We start from the raw sequence: 21109 nt of genomic DNA on the forward strand, positions 1-21109 counted from the left end.
GATGGCAGTGATGGTTTCACAACAGGTGAATGTACTTAATACCACTGAACTATACACTTAAAGATGTACAGTTAAGATGGTAAATTTTTTTGTGTGTATTTTATCACAATTTTAAAAACTGGGAACAAAAGAAAGTTGAAGTACACCATAGCTTTGAAATTGATATGCAAAGTTTTTAGAGTATTATAAAGATTGTTATTAGTTATTATATATGGAAAGTTATTGCAAAGACGACAGAACAGATTGCATGTATTGATTAGATGGGCAGCTGCTTGCTTCCTAGTATGTTTGAAAAAATGACACCCAGAAGATCTCCTCCAGGATCAGCTGCAATTCCACCATTAAAAAAATTCAATCCTTGGGTCCCCGAGCTTTTGCAAAGTGCAACTATCCTGGCCAAGGTCCCTATCAGCTTCATATCTCTTTATTAGACTGTTTCTCCACAGGTCAACCAAGGTGCATGAACTGATTTGAGGCGTCTGGGAGAGGGGAAAGATGAGGTCCAAAAGGAGGAGAGGAAGTCCGGACAGTGGAAAAAAACAAGTCTGCAGGAACTGGTGAAATCAAATTGTGCTACTTGGAAATTCTCTCCATGCCACTGATGACCTGTCGCCACAGGTTTTCATAGAAGCCTAGCTCTGCTCTCCATCCTGACCCCTCCCTTCTATCTGAAAGACTCCCAGCAATACAAAAAGTCACAAGGCAAAACTCGGAAGGAGTTTGATCCTAAAATCAACACGGCTTCTGCTAAACAATTTTCAACTGCGGCTACATATTTCATCATGGAAACTAATTTGGAGTTTCCAGTTTCATGAACTGAAGTATGGTCAGCAAATCTAAGATTGAGATGGAATAAGTAAATACACAGGCTTCAGAACTCTGCATTTCTGAGTCAGCTGCAATGAAAAGGTTAGGTTCAAAGAATCTAGATATGCGAGCGGCGTAAGAGATAAGAGAGTGGATCAGAGGGGCTTTAATGTAAGCTATGACTTTATGCCCCTTATCCTAGAACCTGAGGCTAGAGAGCCAGCTGAATGCAAGGCTTCCATGCTTTCTGGAGTCATGTTGCCCCTCTGTAGCTGGCCTTCAGGAGAGCACACCAGGGATATGTGTGTGTGTGTGTGTGTGTGTGTGTCTGTGTCTGTGTGTGTGTGTGTGTGTGTGTGTGTGTGTGTGTTAGAGAGACAGAGAGAGATCTACTGTGATATCAGGAGACTTTACCTAAAAAGGGGGAGAAGCAACAGTATTCTGAACCGGGAGAGCCTCTCTCTCATTGTAAGATCCTCAGAATACTTAGCAGGCATTACAGTCTCCACACCATCAGACCTTAGCTGACGTGACTGCCTCTGTACATTAATAATGGAGGTGATTAAGGGTAGCTTCAAAGAAAGTTCCACTCACTCAGACTTCAGCGTCCTATTAAAACTTCTCAAAAAGTACAGGAGGTGGGTTTTTTTTTTTTTTTTTAACATCCTTATTGGAGTATAATTGCTTTACAGTGGTGTGTTAATTTCTGCTGTATAACAAAGTGAATCAGCTATACATATACATATACCCCCATATCCCCTCCCTCTTGCGTCTCCCTCCCAGCCTCCCTAGTCCACTCCTCTAGGTGGTCACAAAGCACCAAGCTGATCTCCCTGTGCTATGTGGCTGCTTCCCACTAGCTATCTATTTTACATTTGGTAGTGTATATATGTCCATGCCACTCTCTCACTTCGTCCCAGCTTCCCCTTCCCCCTCCCCGTGTCCTCAAGTCCATTCTCTACGTCCGCGTCTTTATGTCTTTATTCCTGTCCTGCCCCTAGGTTCTTCAGAACTTTTTTTTTTTAGATTCCATATTTATGTGTTAGCATATGGTATTTGTTTTCTCTTTCTGACTTACTTCACTCTGTATGACAGTCTCTAGTGCCATCCACCTCACTACAAATAACTCAACTTCATTTCTTTTTATGGCTGAGTAATATTCCATTGCATATACGTGCCACATCTTCTTTATCCATTCATCTGTCGATGGACATTTAGGTTGCTTCCATGTCCTGGCTTTTGTAAATAGTGCTGCAGTGAACATTGTACATGACTCTTTTTGAATTATGGTTTTCTCAGGGTATATGCCCAGTAGTGGGATTGCTGGGTCGTATCTAGTTCTATTTTTAGTTTTTTGAGGAACCTCCATCCTGTTCTCCATAGTGGCTGTATCAATTTACATTCCCACCAACAGTGCAAGAGGGTTCCCTTTTCTCCACACCCTCTCCAGCATTTATTGTCTGTAGATTTTTTGATGATGGCCATTCTGACTGGTGTGAGGTGCTACCTCACTGTAGTTTTCATTTGCATTTCTCTATTGATTAGTGATGTTGAGCATCCTTTCATGTGTTTGTTGGCAATCTGTCAGGAGGTGGTTTTGATCACAGTGTTAATTTTAATTGTGTACTCATGTCCCTTGTGGATTTATTAGCCTGGTTACATTGCTTCAGGTACCACAAAAAGCACAGGTGGGTGAGAAAAGAAGGTGACAAAACCCAGTGAAATAATACACAGGTGGCAGCATACACACACCTGCATCTTCACCCGCTTTTCAAAAATAAGATTCTATTTTCCTCCTCTATACCCTACATGTTCTCGGACAGATTGAATAAGTATTTGCAAAGAGACATATATTATTTTGATTAATATTTCATGCAAAACCTCTTATAGTACAGAAAGAATATGGGAGTTGGACCTTCCTTTACCTATACGGCTGGGCTCTCTCCTTCACCTGCCACTGTTCTAGACTCTGTGCTGGAAACCAGACCAGGCGGAACATAGCAAACCGTATTTTCCTTTCAAGATCAGATGCAATGAGTCAGTGTTTGTGCAGTAATCTGCTAGTAAAGCAAATAAGCAGAATTGAGAACTCCCAAACACGTCATGTTTTCATTTCCATTTCACAGGACAATGGAGCTCACCACACAGGGACATTTTAAATTATGAGGTCCCCTTCCACACATCGATCCGTCCTTCACATAACCGTTTGAGACTTTCTGCTAAAAATTGTCTAAAATGCTTGCTGTTTCTCAGCAGCAAACAAATGCCTTTAGCCTCTGACCCAGCATCGGGGTTTCTCAAACCCTCTCCTGCCTGAAAATGTGTCCCCAACCAAGCAGCAGTACCTGGCGATCACCCTGCCAGGCACAGGGCCCAAGCCTCTAGCCCCAAAGGGGCAGAGCCGTTCCCCCGATTGATTTCAGAGCTAACCCAACACTTGTATCAGTGAGCACCAAATGAAGAGCTCATACCATCAAGTATGCTCACCAGAGGTTGGTTTTAAAACTCTCTAAGCGGAGAAAATGTAGGACTCTGAGCTACAAAATTGGCCCACGCGCTCCCAGAGGCCCATGCTCTGGGCTTTCAGTCCTCCTCGCCTTGTCTTCCTCTATCCCCTTGATTTTTTACTTGCTGTCAATTTCACGGTCGGGGAAGGTGTCCCTCAAAGCAAAGAGCCACCCCAGGAGCCTGCACCGCCCTATCTACACTCCTCTGTACTTCCTATTTTTTACTGGAAAATTAAAAAGAAAACAAGGCAAATTATTATCTGCTTAATGCACATTTAGGTGTCCCCTGCCCCCATTTTTTTAAATCTATAAAAGATAGCACTTAGCACGTCGGAGTTAGAACCCCAAAGCCTGAACAGGACCCTGCCAACTCCCACTCAATATCGTGCAGTTTCGGTGACAACAAACTGGGTCCCAAACGGACCGGTGAAAACCACAAGTTCTCAGTCTCGGTGAGCTGAATTTAGTGAAATGAAACAGTCATTTCTATTTTAGGATTTTTAAAGAGTGACACTTAATAGCACAGTTAAAAGATCACTTCTTGAAATTAACAAGTGAGCCCTGATCCCATCCGAGGGTAAAGAAGGATTTTTTTAGAGGGTCTGAGGGTCCCTGGAACACACTGCCTATTTTGAGGTGTCACAGGGAAACCTGTTGCAAAGAAGAGTCTTCAGCTGGGGTGGTGCTGTAATATTACCTATCAGCCAAAGACACTATCTTTATGGGTCTTTCAATCAGCCCATCAGTAGGTATTTGTTCAGAAACCCCAGTACACAGGAGCAGGCAGGACCCCACCAGGAAGTGATGCAATAAACGTTGCCTGCGAGGTCTGACTCTCTTAATGTGTTCTGAGCCCTCCCGGCAGACTTCACGTAGACACTGCGCATGACCTGAGCGCCTCTGCCTTTCCTTGGACGCTCACCATCCTCTTTTCTGGTTCCGCTGTTTAGAAAGCCCATGTCGGGCTTCCCTGGTGGCGCAGTGGTTGAGAGTCTGCCTGCCAATGCAGGGGACATGGGTTCGAGCCCTGGTCTGGGAAGATCCCACATGCCACGTAGCAACGGGGCCCGTGAGCCACAATTACTGAGCCTGCGCATCTGAAGCCTGTGCTCCGCAATAAGAGAGGCCACGATAGTGAGAGGCCCGCGCACCGCGATGAAGAGTGGCCCCCGCTTGCCGCAACTAGAGAAAGCCCTCGCACAGAAACAAAGACCCAACACAGCCATAAATAAATAAATAAATAAATAGCATTCCCTTTAAAAAAAAAAAAAACTCAATATAAATTTAAAAAAAAAAGAAAGCCCCTGTCAACCTGGAACCACCTCTCAGTTGTAGTGTTTTTGTTTTCTCCAATGATCCCTGGGACGTCTCTTTGGAAACTTTCCTGAATTGCCTAGGCTTACAAATGCTTTTAGGCTTTTGCCATTAACCGAGTTTTTACATAACGAATTGATGATGTCAACATCCTGCTTAAAATCTTTCAAGGACTCTCTCCTGTCTTCAAGATACACTGCAAACTCCTCCGCAGAGCTTTCTGAAAAGACACTTGGTGATCTGGCCCCTCCCTTGACACTTCTCACCTGCTCTGCTCTAGTGGCTCTGGACTATTTGCACTTTTCCAACATGTCATGTTCTCTCTCCTCTATGAGCTTGGCACACGCTGTCCATCATGTGACCAACTAAAGCTGGCATTTCCCCCATCCCTTGAATCTGGACTTATTGGGTGACTTGCTTTAGCCACAGGGAAATTAGCAAAGATGTTGCAAGGAGAGGTTAAAAAGCACTTGTGTGCTGGAGTTTATCCTCTCTTGCCGCTCCCGGGATCCCTGAGGTCGCAATATGAAAGCTCAGACTAGCCTCCTGGAGGATGAGAGACCACGTGGAGCAGGGACCAGCTGGAAGCTCCCCTCTCCCAACCAGCCTTACAGCTGGACATACGAGTGAGGCCATCAAGGACCAACCAGTCACAGCCAAGCTGCCTAGCCTAGAATAGCCCAGCTGACTCACAGAATCATAAGAAATAATACATGCTTGTTGTTTTAAAGCCACTAAACATTGGGGTGGCTTGTTACATATATATGCCAACTGATACACCCACTTTGTTTCCAGGTTAACACCTGTCGGTCCTTCAGGTCTGGGAATGAAGAGTTCTCTGACCCCAGAAGATGCCACACTGGTTTCCATCCATGGCATCCTCTGGGTACCACTAAAAGAGCCCTAGCCACAGTGTAAAGGAGTTGCCTATTTTCTCATCTCTTTTCCCAGTGACTGGAAGCTCTTTTTAGCTGTTGTGGATATCTTCCCTAGTGCACACACCTAGTAAATACTTGCTGAAAGAAGACACAGGAATGTATACCTCTACCTTCTGGTTTTTTCTATCTTTAATTTCAAAGAATTAGACCAGGTTACTTTCACCTATCACCACCTAGACATGGTAACTACATCAAAATATTATAGTTTTTCTTTTTTTTTAAGAGTTCCACTCATCAATAGCCTTTGGGAATGTCCCTACTCTTTTTATAGATGAGACGACTGTATCTTGCAAACTCACTGTACCTTTCAGTTTGACTAATACAAAAAAATTCACCTAAAATTCCAAGGCCCCTTAGAGTATGCACATGGATAATTCTGACAAATGCTCCCACCTTCACCATCATAATTACTCTACCATATATGTCAAAGAAGCAGAAGACTTTGACAATACATAACTGACTTCGCTGGCGATGCAATGACACTGACAGCTAATGACAATTCCTATTACAGAGGAAACATCTCTACAACAAAGAGACTAGCGAGTGGCACTGTTCACCTGTTCATTTCAGCAACACATCACGATAAATTTTGTTTTGTGAAATTTATTATCCTAACAGCATTATAGCTGCCACGGTGACTAGGGAGCAATCCCTGGGCTAAAATTTAACTCACATTGTTTGGTAATTGCAATCATTGTTGCTTTTGTTGTGGTCATCCATTTACAATGCTTGGTGTCAGTCTATTTCATCTCTTGTAAAAATAAAATAAAGTGTGTGTGTGTGAAAAAAAAAATTTAACTCACATTATCTCATTTAATTCTCTCAACAATCCTGCAGCATAGGTATGACCAGCCCTATTTTACAGATGAGGCAAATAAGACTCAGAGAAGGGGGGCAATTTCCCCAAGGACACACAACTAATGAGTGGCAGGTCTAGGATCTGAACCCACAGATGTGTCCAAAAGCCTTTATTTGGACGAATACCTTTAAATCTCACGCTGTCAAATGGAAGTAAGAACCACCTTCCTTCGAAAGACATGGAAATAGAGGCACTGAGAAAGAAAGTAGCTTGCCCATGGTCTCACAGGGGTGGGAAGGAGAAGAAAACCCAGGCGTCCATCCTTAGCCGATGCTTCTGGCTCCTGGACCAAGCCCAAGGAACCCCCATTGTCTCCTTAGGCGTTAACGTTTAGATTCACACCTACCTCTGTGACTGACAACAACAAATTCAACGGGGAGAGAGAACATGTTCTTTCTCTTCTAGATGTGCTTCCAATTACTGTATATCTAGATAGGTTGTGGAAAAAAACAGTATGAAGCATGAAGCTCATGAGTCCTAACTAGGCTATCATCTGCTTTACCAGATTTCTTTTAAAAAAGCAACCAACCTAGAGAAGGACTTTACTCTTCCAACTTTAATGTAATTCACAGTCTGTATCTATTATTCATATCAATATGAGAGAATTGATTTCCTTGCCTGTGTACCATGAAGAACAATGAATACTTAGCATTAAATATTGAATTAAGAGTTACATAATGATCCTTTAAAAAAAAAATCAACTCTGCTTCTCCACCATATCAAAATGTACCTAAGAGATATTTATCGTTCTAGAAACACACAATGTCTTCCACAGTTTAAACCATTTCAACGACTTAACATAATGACCTGTTGGGCATACCACATGCTTGTCAAACAAAACTGATTTATTTAAGAAACATCTTGGAAACACAGGATGCTCTGAAAGTACAAACAACTCCCTTGGAGTTTCTTTTTTGTCCAAGTATTATTTCTCTTAGTTCCAGTTCCAGATATTCATTATCTATCCTTATTCTAGGTATGAAAGGGGGCATTAATATATGCTGAGTATATAGAATGTACTAGATAGGAGTGCACACCGCTGCTTGAGTATACAGAATGTACTAGAAATGCTCGGTTACACCCTAACCGGCTTCCCCATCCTGAAGACACAGGTACATGCTGTTATCTCAGCTAAGTCTGGTCATTCTGCGGAGCAAATACTAAAAGGTCTCTGCAAATACAAAAATTCTTTTAGCAATGAAAGGTACTGATGATATTTTATGTCACTGGTGGGCTTCAAATGTTCTGGGGACATCCCTTTCACCAGATTCCCTGGCGCCCCAGCACCTTTTGTGAAAAATGTCCTGACATCTCCATGCCAAGAGAGACAGACGCACTCCTTAGGAAAAAATGTCAGCCAAAGGCACTGGCTAGGGGCTTCTCTGATGAAATGGCTATGGAGTTAAGTCCCCAAGATATCCACAGTCAGTTGACTGCCCAATTTTAGACTTAATCTAGGCAATGCCAACTAAGTTAGGGGCTTTAAGATAGAAGGCTTCTGTGTTCTTTTGGATCCAAATAAGAAGAGGGGGAAAAAGTCATTTAATGCCAATTCAGTTTGACATCAACGGCGGAGGAGAGTAATTAAAGAGAAGAGGACAAGGGGGGTTCCTTTGCAATGCTGCGAACACCGATAATCACTAGAGCCCAGTCAAAGAACTCTAGTTACACTCAACTGCTTTCAGGCCACACCTGTCAACAGGAAAAGGAGCCAAGATTGACTGTGGTGTTTCCCTTTATCCTCCTCCCTTAACCTCTGATTCCTCCCAAATATCTACCCATGTCCCCAACTCTGAACACCAGTGCTGATAAGCAACGGGAACATTAACCCAATTCACAAGAAAAACTGATACCATCTACTGTTCTGAGATCACCTAACATCCTGGCCCAGCAGTCCCCTCATCCTGCCTGGACTATCCATTAATCAGTTTGTTGTTCTCCATGGGATGCTATCTGCACCAGAAGGACCATGTGGTCCACGATCCTTAGTAAGTGACACTCCCATGATACTGACATACTCTTCCTGGAGGCCTGCCCAGATGAAGGAAATGGAAAATCCTCTTTGAGCAAGGTGACTGCCACCTCCCCCCTTCTGACCCTCTGGAGGCCTCCCTCTTCCACTGCCATTCCTCTGCTTGCCTTTAGGGAAGTGCCAGCCAGCAGGTTGCTAGGACAACGGGCATCATTGCTGGGGCTCAGAAATAGATCGCCAGCAGAGTGGGCAACCTGGATTGTAAATTCTGATGACAGCAACAAGATACCAATTGGCAGCTAATCTGCTCCGCTAAGGGAATGACAGACTAACATTACCCAGCGGATAGCTCTCACCTTGACATACTATCCTTTAATCTGCACCTGTACTTGATGTGGTGGTGACAGAGAAGGGGCAAGAAACTCACTGAAGATACAGGCTGAATGACTATCCTGAATTATGTGAGCCTGTAGATATGCAGGAACCAACTGACATTTATATATTTCTTAGTCTCCTGAAAGTGGGGGAAGGAAGGTTGTTCATAGCAGAAGCAGGAGAGCCGGAAACAGGTAGAACAACTGAGGTTGCCAAAGAAAGGGAAGGGAAAAAAATCTGTTTGCACAGGCAATAGCTGTCCCTGTTCTGAACAACTGCATCCTAATCTCATACTCCCTCTTCTTGAAGAACAAGGAAGAAAAGACAAAAGACACTGAGAAACTAGGGCTTGCCATGGTAGGAGAAGGGAACAATCTTTGTGTCCAGTTCTCTTTGTTCTGCAGGGTAAGGTTTACAATGCTTATAGTGGATAGCAACTTGTAGGAGACCCAGACATGAAGACTGCCTATCAAAGTCTTGGATTTTAGCCCTGGAGAAATTACAATTTTTCAGTTCTATGCAAGCTGCAAAGACTGCAGGGAAAAAAAGAAAGAAAAATGAAATGAAGAACAACCTAATGGAAATTTTTAGAAAACAATTTTAGCAAGAGCATTTTCATTTCCAGATACGCAAAACATCGATGTCCCAATGTCTGTAAGGATGGCTGATGTACAGAATGAAAGATGTAGCACAGCCCAGTAGCCGTGCAGGGGTCCCAAGCAGCAAATTCTGTTGCACTGTGGACAAGTCCTAGTGCTAGACAGTCGTGGCCGGAAGGGAGATGGTCACAAGACGTGTGTGACAAAGGTATTGGGAAAGAAGTAAGATTTACAGGTGGAAGAAGATGGCGAAGAGTCCAAAAAGCATGACAGGAACTTGAGTTTTGGAAACAAAAAGATTCTGAAGGAGGTTTTGCCGTTTGTATCCCATTAATATTTCCACTTTGGGGGATTCTACTTAAGGAAGTTGTTTCAGAACATAAGCACAAATAGAAAACTGACATTGAACTTCCCTGGTGGCGCAGTGGTTAAGAACCTGCCTGCCAATGCAGGGGACACGGGTTCGAGCCCTGGTCCGGGAAGATCCCACATGCTGTGATGCAACTAAGCCCACGCACCACAACTACTGAGCCTGCGCTCTAGAGCCCGCGAGCCACAACTACGGAGCCCACATGCCACAACCACTGAAGCCCGCGCGCCTAGAGCCCGTGCTCCCCAACGAGAAGCCACTGCAATGAGAAGCCCGCTCACCACAACTAAGGGTACCCCCTCTCGCCGCAACTAGAGAAAGCCCGTGCACAGCAACGAAGACCCAACACAGCCAAAAATAAATAAATAGATTTATTAAAAAAAAAAAAGAAAACTGACACTGAAACACTAAAATCCCCCAACATAGTAAAATTAGCTGTTTGAAACCTATCTCACCTAAAAAGCATTTTATGCTTGTAGAAAATGACTTTTTTGAATCATGTAACATTCTTATTCAGGTGTCTGCAAAAGGTTAACATAATCCTCAGGACATAGAGAAGATGGGTTAATTCTTTCAATCTAAGAGTCCCCCTCCCGGAATTTATTACATAGTAAGCACTGGAAATTTAATGTGAATATATGTTGAGGGAAGGAGGGGTTAATTGATTTTCTGGTCTTAAAAAATGATTATTTTACAAAAGTGAAAACGTGGGAAATTAAAAGAATGAAATTATCTGTTTCTCTTTATACATTAGTCCCAAAGAACAATTTATTTGCTGATAAGAACTATAGGATTTTGTTTTGGCTTTATGACAAAATGTCACTTAGTTCCTATCTGTGCCTTACTTTTTCTCTAAGAAAGCAAAGGAGAAACAACAATCTTTTAGAGGAACAATGAAAATAATTTAAATACTATGATATGATATACTTGGAGAGAAAAGACTTACATCAGTCATTTCTATACAGTCATATTCATTTATACTTATAACAAAGATGGTAGAGCTGATCAATCTCTGATCTCTGTCTGGAAGAATTTTCCGTGGCTTAAGATTCCCTTTCCAGGGCACCACTCCCTCCCAGTCATCCTTGCCCTTCCTTCTTTCTGTGTATACCGATTCTTCCACAGCAAGCGCTTCAAAGACACACCACTTGAGCAATACATTTTTAGTTTTGGGTGTGGTTTCTGTGCGAAGTTCAGCTGAAAACACTACATTTTACATGGGTTGGGGAGGCACCATTTCTTTAAGTGGCCCAAGTTCTTGCTTCAGCTTTTGCCTATAAATATTTATATAAAATGACCCTAAAGAAGAATGGTCCCCATGTCCTCCAAGTCCCCACTCTATGTCTTTGTCAGTGGTCATGGCACATTATTCCTGATGGAAAGACATTTCTGGCTCTGAGGTCTCATCTGCCCAGATGAAGAAGCAGTTAAAGAAAAGACTAGGTTTATCATCTCTCCCTCCCTCCCTCCCTCGCCTTCTCAACACACACACACACACACACACACACACACACACACACACACACACACACACACACACACACACACACACACACACACACACACACACACACACACACACACGGCGTTGAAACCCAGCCTCTGTTTCAAGGCCTAATTCAGACGCTCAGCACTCTGTGAAGCCTTCCTTCCCTGAAAGCCCAAACCTGAAGAATCTTACTCATCACCCCTTTCGGAGCACCTGACTCTGCCCCTCCCAAAGTGACTGGAGAGAGGAAAATCCCAGCGAGCAGTGAATGCAGGCTACCTATCCCTGCATCCCTAACAGACCTGAGCACACCTTGGCACGCAACCGCCTTTTCATACACAGGATTCATTCAGTGAATTCGAAACTTAAATAGAACATAAAACCTTTTGACGTAACAGCAACTACTCAGTTAGAAAGCAGTCTGACCAGGCTGTAGGCGCCTTCTCTTCCCCCACAGGACACGGATATTGTAGAAGATACAAGAACGTTTGTCCTTCCACAACTTCTGAGGGTTCCAAGTATATCCCTCTTCCCCTCCGAGACGCCGAGGGGAGTAGGCTGAGCACTAGGGGAAGACGACGCGAGGGGAACGGGGGTGCCTGCGACGGGCTGCCCTCTGCCCAGGCTCAGGAAGTAGGGCTGACATCAACTCTCAGAAGTGGCAGCTCATGCAAGGCCCCCCACCCAACCGCAAGGCAGCCGTGGCCAGGAATGAGTGACGCCGTCGGTAAGAAGCAAGTGGAGGAAGTCTGGGAAAGGGAAAGACATGGGTGAAAGAGAAAATTCCAGAAGACTTGAGGTTACACAAAGAACACCCAGAGTACTTGCATGAAATATGAGAGCCTCTTTGCCTTTATAACACGCAGGCCCATTGACAGGGCCATAACAAGCAAGGAATAAAAAAAATGAGACTTCCCCCCCCTCATTTATCTAATAGTAAAATCTCCCCCATTCCCTCTGATCCCCTTATCTACTTCAGTTTTTTTTTTTTCTATGACAGCGCTAGAGATCATAAAAAAAATTTGGTATCACAGATGGCAAACCTAAAAGGTACAAATTGACAGACACATAGGGAAATTCCCAGATCGCTCTGATTAGAGTATGTGTGTGTAATTCTCTCACTCTGGAGACTAGAAATTCAGCTCCCATTTTTCAAAGCTTATACAGGCAGCATAATGCTGTCTAAATAGGCACAGAGGTGTTTATTTGAGTCTTTCCATTTCTTCATAGGAATAATGTAACTCCTGCTCTCAGAGCAGTTACTCTGAAAAGGGGTCAATAAACACAGAAGATTCAAGAAACCTTGATCCCTGTGATTCTCAAAAGTCACACAGGATGACGCCTCCCTAAGGAAGTGTTTGTCAACTTCTCCCTGCATACCAGAAAAACACTCAGTGCACTCAGTCTGTACCAGTGCACTGTTTTTTATTCCAAAGTGTGCATCAACCAAAAAGAAAAGAAAATGAAAATGATGCTATTCAGTAAACGGTGAGTTTCTAGGTAGCCTTGGCACTCCAAGTCCATCTGCCACTTTGAAAATAGATGTAAACATGAACAGTGATAAAGTGATAGGATTATAAGGCAACACCCCGACCCTTCACAGAATGCCAGGGCAGGCCACTCACAAACAACCCACACAGCAAACCACTCAAATGGAAAAGGAGAGGAAATACACACAGTGTAGAATTCAAGCATCAGAAAATCCCCAAATTCTATTGATAGTTCTATAAAGCCCTTTTTTTTTTTTTTTAAACCAACGGTTTCCTTTCCCACATTGACTTATACACATCATAAACATTTAACATCTACTTCTAAGGAAAATACAATGAACTAGTCTCTCCACGCCTCCCTCTACCTGACCAAACTACTATCAGATTGAAGCAGTTCTCATCAGAACCATGTTTATGGTCCTTTTCTCAATGGCTTAGGCCCACACGTGAGAAGCCCTGGCATATGTTTATTCTGCTCTTAGTTGCTCAACAAATATTTACTGAACGCCCACCACAGAACAAACAGCATTTTAGGTGTTGTGGATTCACCAGGAATAATGATGATGATGATGATGTTATCCCTGCTTTCATGGAGCTTACAGTCTAACTGAGGAGACGGATGATTAACAAACGCATGTATAACATGTAAGGTGCTTAAAAGAAAAATAAAGTAGGCTAGAGGATGAGAGGGATGGGGTGGTGCTATTTTATATAGGCCAGGGAAGGCTGCTTTAAAGAGGCAACATGGAGAAGACCTACTTAAGGAAGCTTAAGAGAAGCTTAGGAAAGAATTACAGATCGCTGCCTCCTTACCTATATACTAATATTTGAGTACAGAGGTGGACTATTTTAAAAAGTTAAATTTCAAAAGTGGTTCATATTTAATTTTCAAGAAGACCAATAAGTATGGATCTTAAATTTAAGTGACTAAAACTCTATTCTCAGAAAGCACTCAAACACCTTTCAATTGTCACATGGTCCCTGGGAGGGTCCTCTGGAAAGGGTAGTGGGATGGTGACAGACATAATAATTCTTTTTTTTTAAATTAATTAATTAATTAATTTATTTATTTATTTATTTTTGGCTGTGTTGGGTCTTCGTTTCTGTGCGAGGGCTTTCTCTAGTTGCGGCAATCGGAGGCCACCCCTCATCGCGGTGCGTGGGCCTCTATCGCGGCCTCTCTTGTTGTGGAGCACAGGCTCCAGACGCGCAGGCTCAGTAATTGTGGCTCATGGGCCTAGTTGCTCCTCCCAGACCAGGGCTCGAACCCGTGTCCCCTGCATTAGCAGGCAGATTCTCAACCACTGCGCCACCAGGGAAGCCCCTTCTTTTTTTTTTTTTTTTTTTTTAAACCACAAGACTGTGCTCAATGTTTTAGAAAGCACTTGCAAATTGAAGTTGTACCAAATCACCGACCCTTAGAAGCCAAACGGGCAAACGAAGGTCCAGTCTGCCTCATCTAGACTGATACTTGACGCAATGTTAGACACTCCGAAGAATCACCAGAGCTCACTAAACTCAACTTTCTCATGTTACTCAGGATAAAATGGGTCCCCAGGGTTTTAGGGGTCCCCAGGTTATACAGGCAACTGCAGCATCATGGGTAAAACCCAGGTCTCCTGACTCCTAGGTCAGTCTTCTTGCCACTCCTTTCTGTATAAGATACCGCACCTTAGAGCCAATCTGAGACACTTTGAGGAGGAAAGTCCATCTGCTAGAAAGATGGTGGCAGATTTGAAAGGTGGTTAATGGGGACAAGCAGAGGAGAACTACACAGGTAGTGAGTCTGGGGCACAGTCTGCAAGGGCTGCTGAGGATGGACACCACTAATTCCAATGGCTGCCATGATTATTACTCAAATGTTCTTCTACCCACTCTCACACCCCATCTACGTGCAAGCACACATCCTTTGGAAAATTTTCCTCTCTCTCAACCCACTCCATTTAAAGAAGGATTTTAAAATGACTCCAAGTTGGCCATGTGGCATCTTAAGGTTTACACTTTGGAACGTCTTTGAAAACCTCACTTCATGTTTGAGATCTGACAGGGTTATCACATGAGCAGTTCAAAGCTATGGTTTAAAGAAAAAAAACACCACCAAATTCGAAACAAAAGCTATCTTGATTATAGTAACTGCAGTGTTCTTTTAAATGTAACCTGAAACCTAAAGCACTTTTCCATAAGACACTTGTTTCCTAGGATAAAAATGCTTTAAAAAACATTACCAGAAGTGCATTCTACCAGCTGCCTGACTGGGAAAATACTTTCAAGAAAAGCACACTGCTATTGTAGCACCCAGATCCAAGAGGACCCCCAAATTATTCCTTAATAGTGGTAGCAACCTTTAGAATATGAGATTTTTTTTAGTAAGATTAAAGTGTGTTACAAAAGGCTCTGCTCCTTCTGGGGAGCCCACACCAAGATGGCAACATCAATAAACAAGTAGCACAGAGCAATATACAGACTCATAAACCAACACTTCATGGGGGTCAGTGACTTGCCCAAGGTTGCAGACTTACTTGACCTTGACCATAGGACCAGGAATAGAATTTAGGTCAATAATTCCAGGAGCTGTATATTTTTTACCAGAACCAATGTGATCATATGTACAAAATGAAAGCACATGAAAAAACTAGCATCTCCCATCATCCATTTACTCTGAGGCACTGGGAGATTTTGAGTTCAATAAGCTTATTTTAATATGACTATTTAACCCTCAGGAAGTATGGAGAAATACGTGTATTTAATACAAATTTTTAGAAAACCAAGAAATAAAAACTCGGTGGAAATCTTTCTTTTCAATGCTTTTTCTCCCTGATATATGCCCTCATATTATTGCATTTTGCTCATTCAGAATAACTCACACAACTGAAAAATATGGTAATATATGCCTGGAAAAGTTTCTTGACCAAATTATTAAGAAGCTGAAAACTTGATATAAAGTTATTTATATATATATACACACACACATATACGTACATATATGTATACGTATTATGTATATATATATATATATATAAATACATATTTGCATATATAATATATATAATACATATACACACAAATAAATATATATTGTGTCTATATATATATTCTATATATAAAATACATATTTACACACACACACACAAAAACCAAGTTGAAGTTGGCGCTTCATTTTCTAAAATTTGGAGGTAATATGTTCATAGGCCAGCCTGGGTTTCCTGTAGTTTTACTCTTTCCCGGTCAAAACTCTTCTAAACTTTTTTTCTTTTATGACACAGTCTAGCAATGAGGTAAAACTTCCAGAAAGCAGCAGAGCTGGGCAAACCCGTAAGTTTTGTGCTGGATAAGCTTCTCGAAGCCTATAGTGTGCCTTCTCTTCAATTACTGGATCCTAAACCTCCTCATGAAAGGTGACCAGCAGCTGACACACAAAAACTACTAATCTCAAAATCCCAACCCAGTAGCCTGATAAAAAGCAATAAATCAGCCAATTTTAAGCAAGAGAAGCACCGAACAGCTGACTGTACTTGCTTGCATACCTCAGATATTTGAAAGCCAGAAAAACATTTCATTCCAATCAAAAACTTCACGTAAATAAAATAATTGCAGGGTGCAGATCCTGGTTGGGAAACCTTAGCCTGGAAGAGTTTACCCCCTACCCACCAACCTAAAAGAACTGCCAGAGCCCAGTTTAAAGAGGCTGCTCTGAACTTGATACTATTTAACTGCACCAGGAGAAAGGGCGCTCCTACACTGAAACAGTCACTGTCTTCCACACTTGATCCATAAGAAGATAATGAGCAGTGCCCCAAAGAAGCTGAAGAAAGTCAAGTTCATGGCAAATAAAAACAGAACCTCCCCCCCTTAAAAAAAAAAAATTAGTTGGAGGATCACCTAGAGCTAATGCTAATACCACTTCAGCACCCTGACTCCTGGATCCAATGATTCACAAATCGTTACAAGGCAAGTCGCTGCAGAAGCAAATCTTGTTAACTTACAACATTCACCGTGCACGGTTCACAGGTAGCCCCAACCTGTCCTTCACCATGGAGACTTCCCACAAGAAGCTGGAGCGCTCCTGGGCCCAGGCGTGTTCTTTCTTCCTTTCACAGGGAAGGGAGAAGTACCTAGCATAGGAACAGAACAAAAGAAAAAGAGAAAGGTGAATGCATCGTCAAATCCCTTGTTATCTCAACAAATGAAGTTCACGATCAATTAGACTGATGGATAATTCACCAAAGACCATTCTCCAGTACGCTTTGCTTAAAAAGGAAATGCAGTATTTTTGCTCTTGTCCCAGGAGACAGCACGGTGCGGCCAAGCCTCTCCCCCACCCCCATCCCCACCACCCCAAGGTGAAGCCAATTCTGGGAGACTTCAGATGCAATCCCAGCTGAGATGCACACTTGCAACACAGCCTCAAAATAAGCTACTTGAGTTTACTCTCTTGCAAAAAGGAGGGAGCTAGGGCTACCACCTTCTGCCATTTTCATACCTCACTGGGTGGCTGGGAAGACCAGTAAGAGTGCTCTGGCAAAGCACTCACAGTTCCCGAGAAGAAAGGCGCCACGTAGACACAAAGGATTATTAGTCGTCAGAAGCCTGTTACTGAGCTTGCAGCCAGAATATAAAAGCCAGCTTTGGCAAGGCACCCATAATCAACCATCCCTGGGGCACCCAAAGGTCCAAATGTTTCTTCTCCCACCGAGGGGCCAAGGGAAGCAGAGGATGGAAACAGAGGCATCTAGAATCTCAGGGAGAAGAAAAGTAAAGGCCTGGATCAGGAAGTGAAGAGGCAGAGGAGATGAAAACTGGTGAGGGAGGCATGTGTAGGAACATGATGATTTGGTCCGCACCCTTCCCTTGGATTGCTGTTCTGCAGTGCTGAGTGCACTGGACATTTGCAGGGCTGTGAAATTTTCCACTTGGCCATTTGCCACTTCCACCCACCGAAGTGGCACACTGAAGCCCTGATGGAAAAGGACAGGGTGATTTTTGTTTGTTTGTTGCTTTTAAAGAAAAGACCTATTCATATCCTGATTAAGTTTACTCTCAATATCTCATTAATATTTTCCACACCTGGATTTCTTGATTTTTTTTTTTTTTCCCTCCTGTAAGACAGGGCCAGGAAAAACTTTTCCTGGGCCAATATTATCAGGGTATTTTGACTTGTGTACTTTTGAGGAGCATGCCTGAGGTATGGAAGCTTACAGGAGTGGCTTTGGGGATGACAAGAAACAGAATTTAAATGCTACGCTAGAATCTTGTTTGCTTCCCAAATAAATCATCCACAAGTACCAGTCATGTTTTTCTTTCAAAGTCATAAGCGTACATTGAACAAAAATGGGAATCCCAGAATTAGCACTGTGGGTATAGGAATATTTTCGATGGAAAAATGTGATCTCTTATCTCAAAAAAAAGTCAAGAATGAATAATATCAAATCTTAGATTTGGAACTGGCAAAAAACTGACAAGTAGACCTCAAAATAAAGAATTTTTTAAAATGCAGAGAAAAATATTAGGATGAAAGGGAGAAAGGTATCTGCTATTAATACAATTAACCATGAGTTTTATAGTGAATTCAGTTTATAAAGTGCTTTCTTTTTTTTTTAATCGAGGTATAACTGACATAAAACATTGTATTAGTTTCAAGTGTACAAAGTGCTTTCTTATTCATTCATTCACTGGACACATTTTTACTTGGCGCTTACTATATCCACCAGATTCTATATTCATAAAGGTGAACAAAACAGACAAAGGACTGTGCCTTTAAGGAGCTCACTGCTGCAAGAGGAACAGATATGAAAGAATCAGAGTATACTATTTTTAATATTTGTATAACATTTGAAAAGCAGATAGGCATTAAGAAGGACAAATAACACTGATTTGCAATCACCCCATAATGGGGTAACATCATTTAGAAGGAAGGTCTTTCTTACAAAAGTAACACTTAAACAGGGAAGCAAAAGATGAGCGAGAGTTAACCAGTCATCAAGTTTCCAGGCAGAGGAAACAGCCTCTGCATGATGTGAGCTGACTAGACCTGTACAATTAATTTCTGTTATTTCATCTTTTTCCCCTTTTTTTCAATTGGGTCTCCTTGATCAAGAAATGAGCAACTGAACTGTTCTCAATACCTTGAAATAAGAAATGATTCTTCTTTCCAACTACTGGGCCATCAGAGCAACAAACTAGTAATTTCTGCTAGAGGAACATTATTCAGTGCAGGCATTACACTTGATGTGACAGAAAAGGAAGACTCTGGCTTCCTAATGCATCAAAAATAACCCCACCAGGCTTCCCTGGTGGCACAGTGGTTGAGAATCTGCCTGGCAATGCAGGGGACAAGGGTTCGAGCCCTGGTCTGGGAAGATCCCACATGCCGTGGAGCAACTAGGCCCATGAGCCACAACTACTGAGCCTGCGCTTCTGGAGCCTGTGCTCCGCAACAAGAGAGACTACGATAGTGAGAGGCCTGTGCATCGCGATGAAGAGTGGCCCCCGCTTGCCGCAACTAGAGAAAGCCCTCGCACAGAAACGAAGACCCAACACAGCCAAAAATAAATAATAAATAAATAATTAAAAAAAAAAAACCCACCATCACAATGAAATAAAAGCTTCCTCTTAAAACCCTCCCCTAAAAGGGCTAAAAACAGATCACATTACATGTAAACTTCTAAAAACAAAAAACAAAACAACAACAAAAAAACCCGCTTCTTAGTACCTTCTATTAGGTTCCAAATTTGCTGGCTTCCTCTTGACTATTAGGATGTTTTTATTATTTCTCTCCTGGACTGAAATGGTATTTTTCCTCACTTTCTAGAGTGTCCTGTGCACCTTCTCTTTTGGTTCTTGGTTTGGTACCTGTTTGTTTACCCAGGTAAGCAGCATGATGCACAGAAATAAAAAGCGACGGAAATGTTGTGTTCATCTGAACTGTCTTCTTGTTCCCTCCCTACCATCCCAGAGCTGGTACAACTTAATTTTTCCACTAAGGAAAATCAGGAATTTGCTTTCTTCATCCTACAAAATGAAGGCATCCTCAGACAGGCTCATTCATGTTCTCCCGTGAATGGAGTAAGTTTGAAAGTCTGTTTGAAATGAATAAGCCAAACTTCTATTTGAGCCTGTTTTCATTTAAGACACTGGATAAAATGTAGTATCTCCTACATATTTGGTTTCTCATATAACCCAAAATATTAATAATCCTCCAAGTTCAAAGTCGTGAAATCCAAACCCTCACTTTGACTTAGGAGTTCTGACAAGCTTTAGCAAACTCAGGAAGAAAGAGCAAGAAGAAAAACTTTCTGAAGCCAAGTTGTCCAAAACCCTGCCATGAGACCTGGGAAATTATGCCAGGCTGACAGTTTCATCCTCCGTCCAGAGATGAAAATGACACAATGCCAATTTCTCCTTCCCCGACTGCCCACAGCACTTAACAGCCTTTACCGAGCATTCTGACCTGAGGTTCTTTTCAATTCAGCACTGTTAAATAAATCCAGGGGAGTATAAAAGGACAATGTAAGTCTTGAAAGGCTCCGAAAGTTTACGAGCTCCTTGATGAAAGAAACCTTGCCATGCCCTTCTTTTGCAGCCTCCTGGTGGTGTTGAGTAGAAGAGCCTGCACTTAAATTAAATGATCCATATCCTAAACCAGTTCTACGGCTTAACCCTTATGCCAAAGGAGGCACTACTCCACAGCTATAATTGAAGCCCTTCTCACTTTTCTGCCCTCCAGGGACTTGGAGGTCCTATATGCCTATCATCCAAATGAAAGCCCTGCATGCACTCGAGAACAATTAAGTTATAACTTACCCTTCTCTCTCCTGTTCTTCCAATCCATTATATTTTGGGTCACTAATGGCTTTTGAGCAGTTGCCATCTCCCTTCAAGATTTACAACCCCTCCCCCCTTCACCAGGAGCCTTTATCCTTGATTCTCCTAGCTTTTCAAAAGCCACCATTAAGGAAACCCTCGTGGTACATGGTGGAGAGACGCGGATGCTGAGCCAGTGGCTCTCAAACCTGAACCGCCATCAAAAAATACCTGGAGGTCTTGCGAAACCGTGTTGCTGGGTCCCATCCCCACCATTTCTGATCTAGGAGGTCTGAGGCGAGGCTAAAGAACCTGCACTTTTAACAGGTTCCCAGGTGATGCTGAGGCTTCTGGGTCCAGGCACCACGCTTTGGGAACCACTTGCTCTAAGTGTAAAGCCTTTCTGTCAATTACATGGCCAGACAGAGGCTAAGGATCTTGAGTATATTTCATCACTAGAAGATGGGTACATTGGAATAAACAGGTATCATTCCTTCCAAAGAAGTGACAAATGACCAAACAACCCAAAAAGCCCACACCACTTTATAATCTGGGAAAACTTTCTGTGGCTCTTAGTCTGTCTCCTACT

General features: G+C 42.5%; 1 protein-coding gene and 1 long non-coding RNA gene across 8 annotated transcripts in view; both read right to left on the reverse strand.

The window, feature by feature from the left end:
• Positions 1-21109, reverse strand: part of LOC309638869 — a 344192-nt gene that overhangs the window by 303097 nt on the left and 19986 nt on the right. The gene's annotated exons all lie outside the window — the stretch shown is intronic.
• The window catches only part of ATXN1 (ataxin 1), a 387507-nt gene that overhangs the window by 125601 nt on the left and 240797 nt on the right, over positions 1-21109 (reverse strand). For all 7 annotated transcript variants that reach the window (XR_014251303.1, XR_014251304.1, XR_014251305.1 and 4 more), the window contains one exon: positions 16704-16832. The gene's annotated coding sequence lies outside the window, so the exon portion shown is untranslated. The remainder of the gene's footprint in view (positions 1-16703; positions 16833-21109) is intronic.

This window comes from Balaenoptera physalus (genome assembly GCF_965194825.1).
Source record: "Balaenoptera physalus genome assembly, chromosome: 11".
Classification (NCBI taxonomy): domain Eukaryota; kingdom Metazoa; phylum Chordata; class Mammalia; order Artiodactyla; family Balaenopteridae; genus Balaenoptera; species Balaenoptera physalus.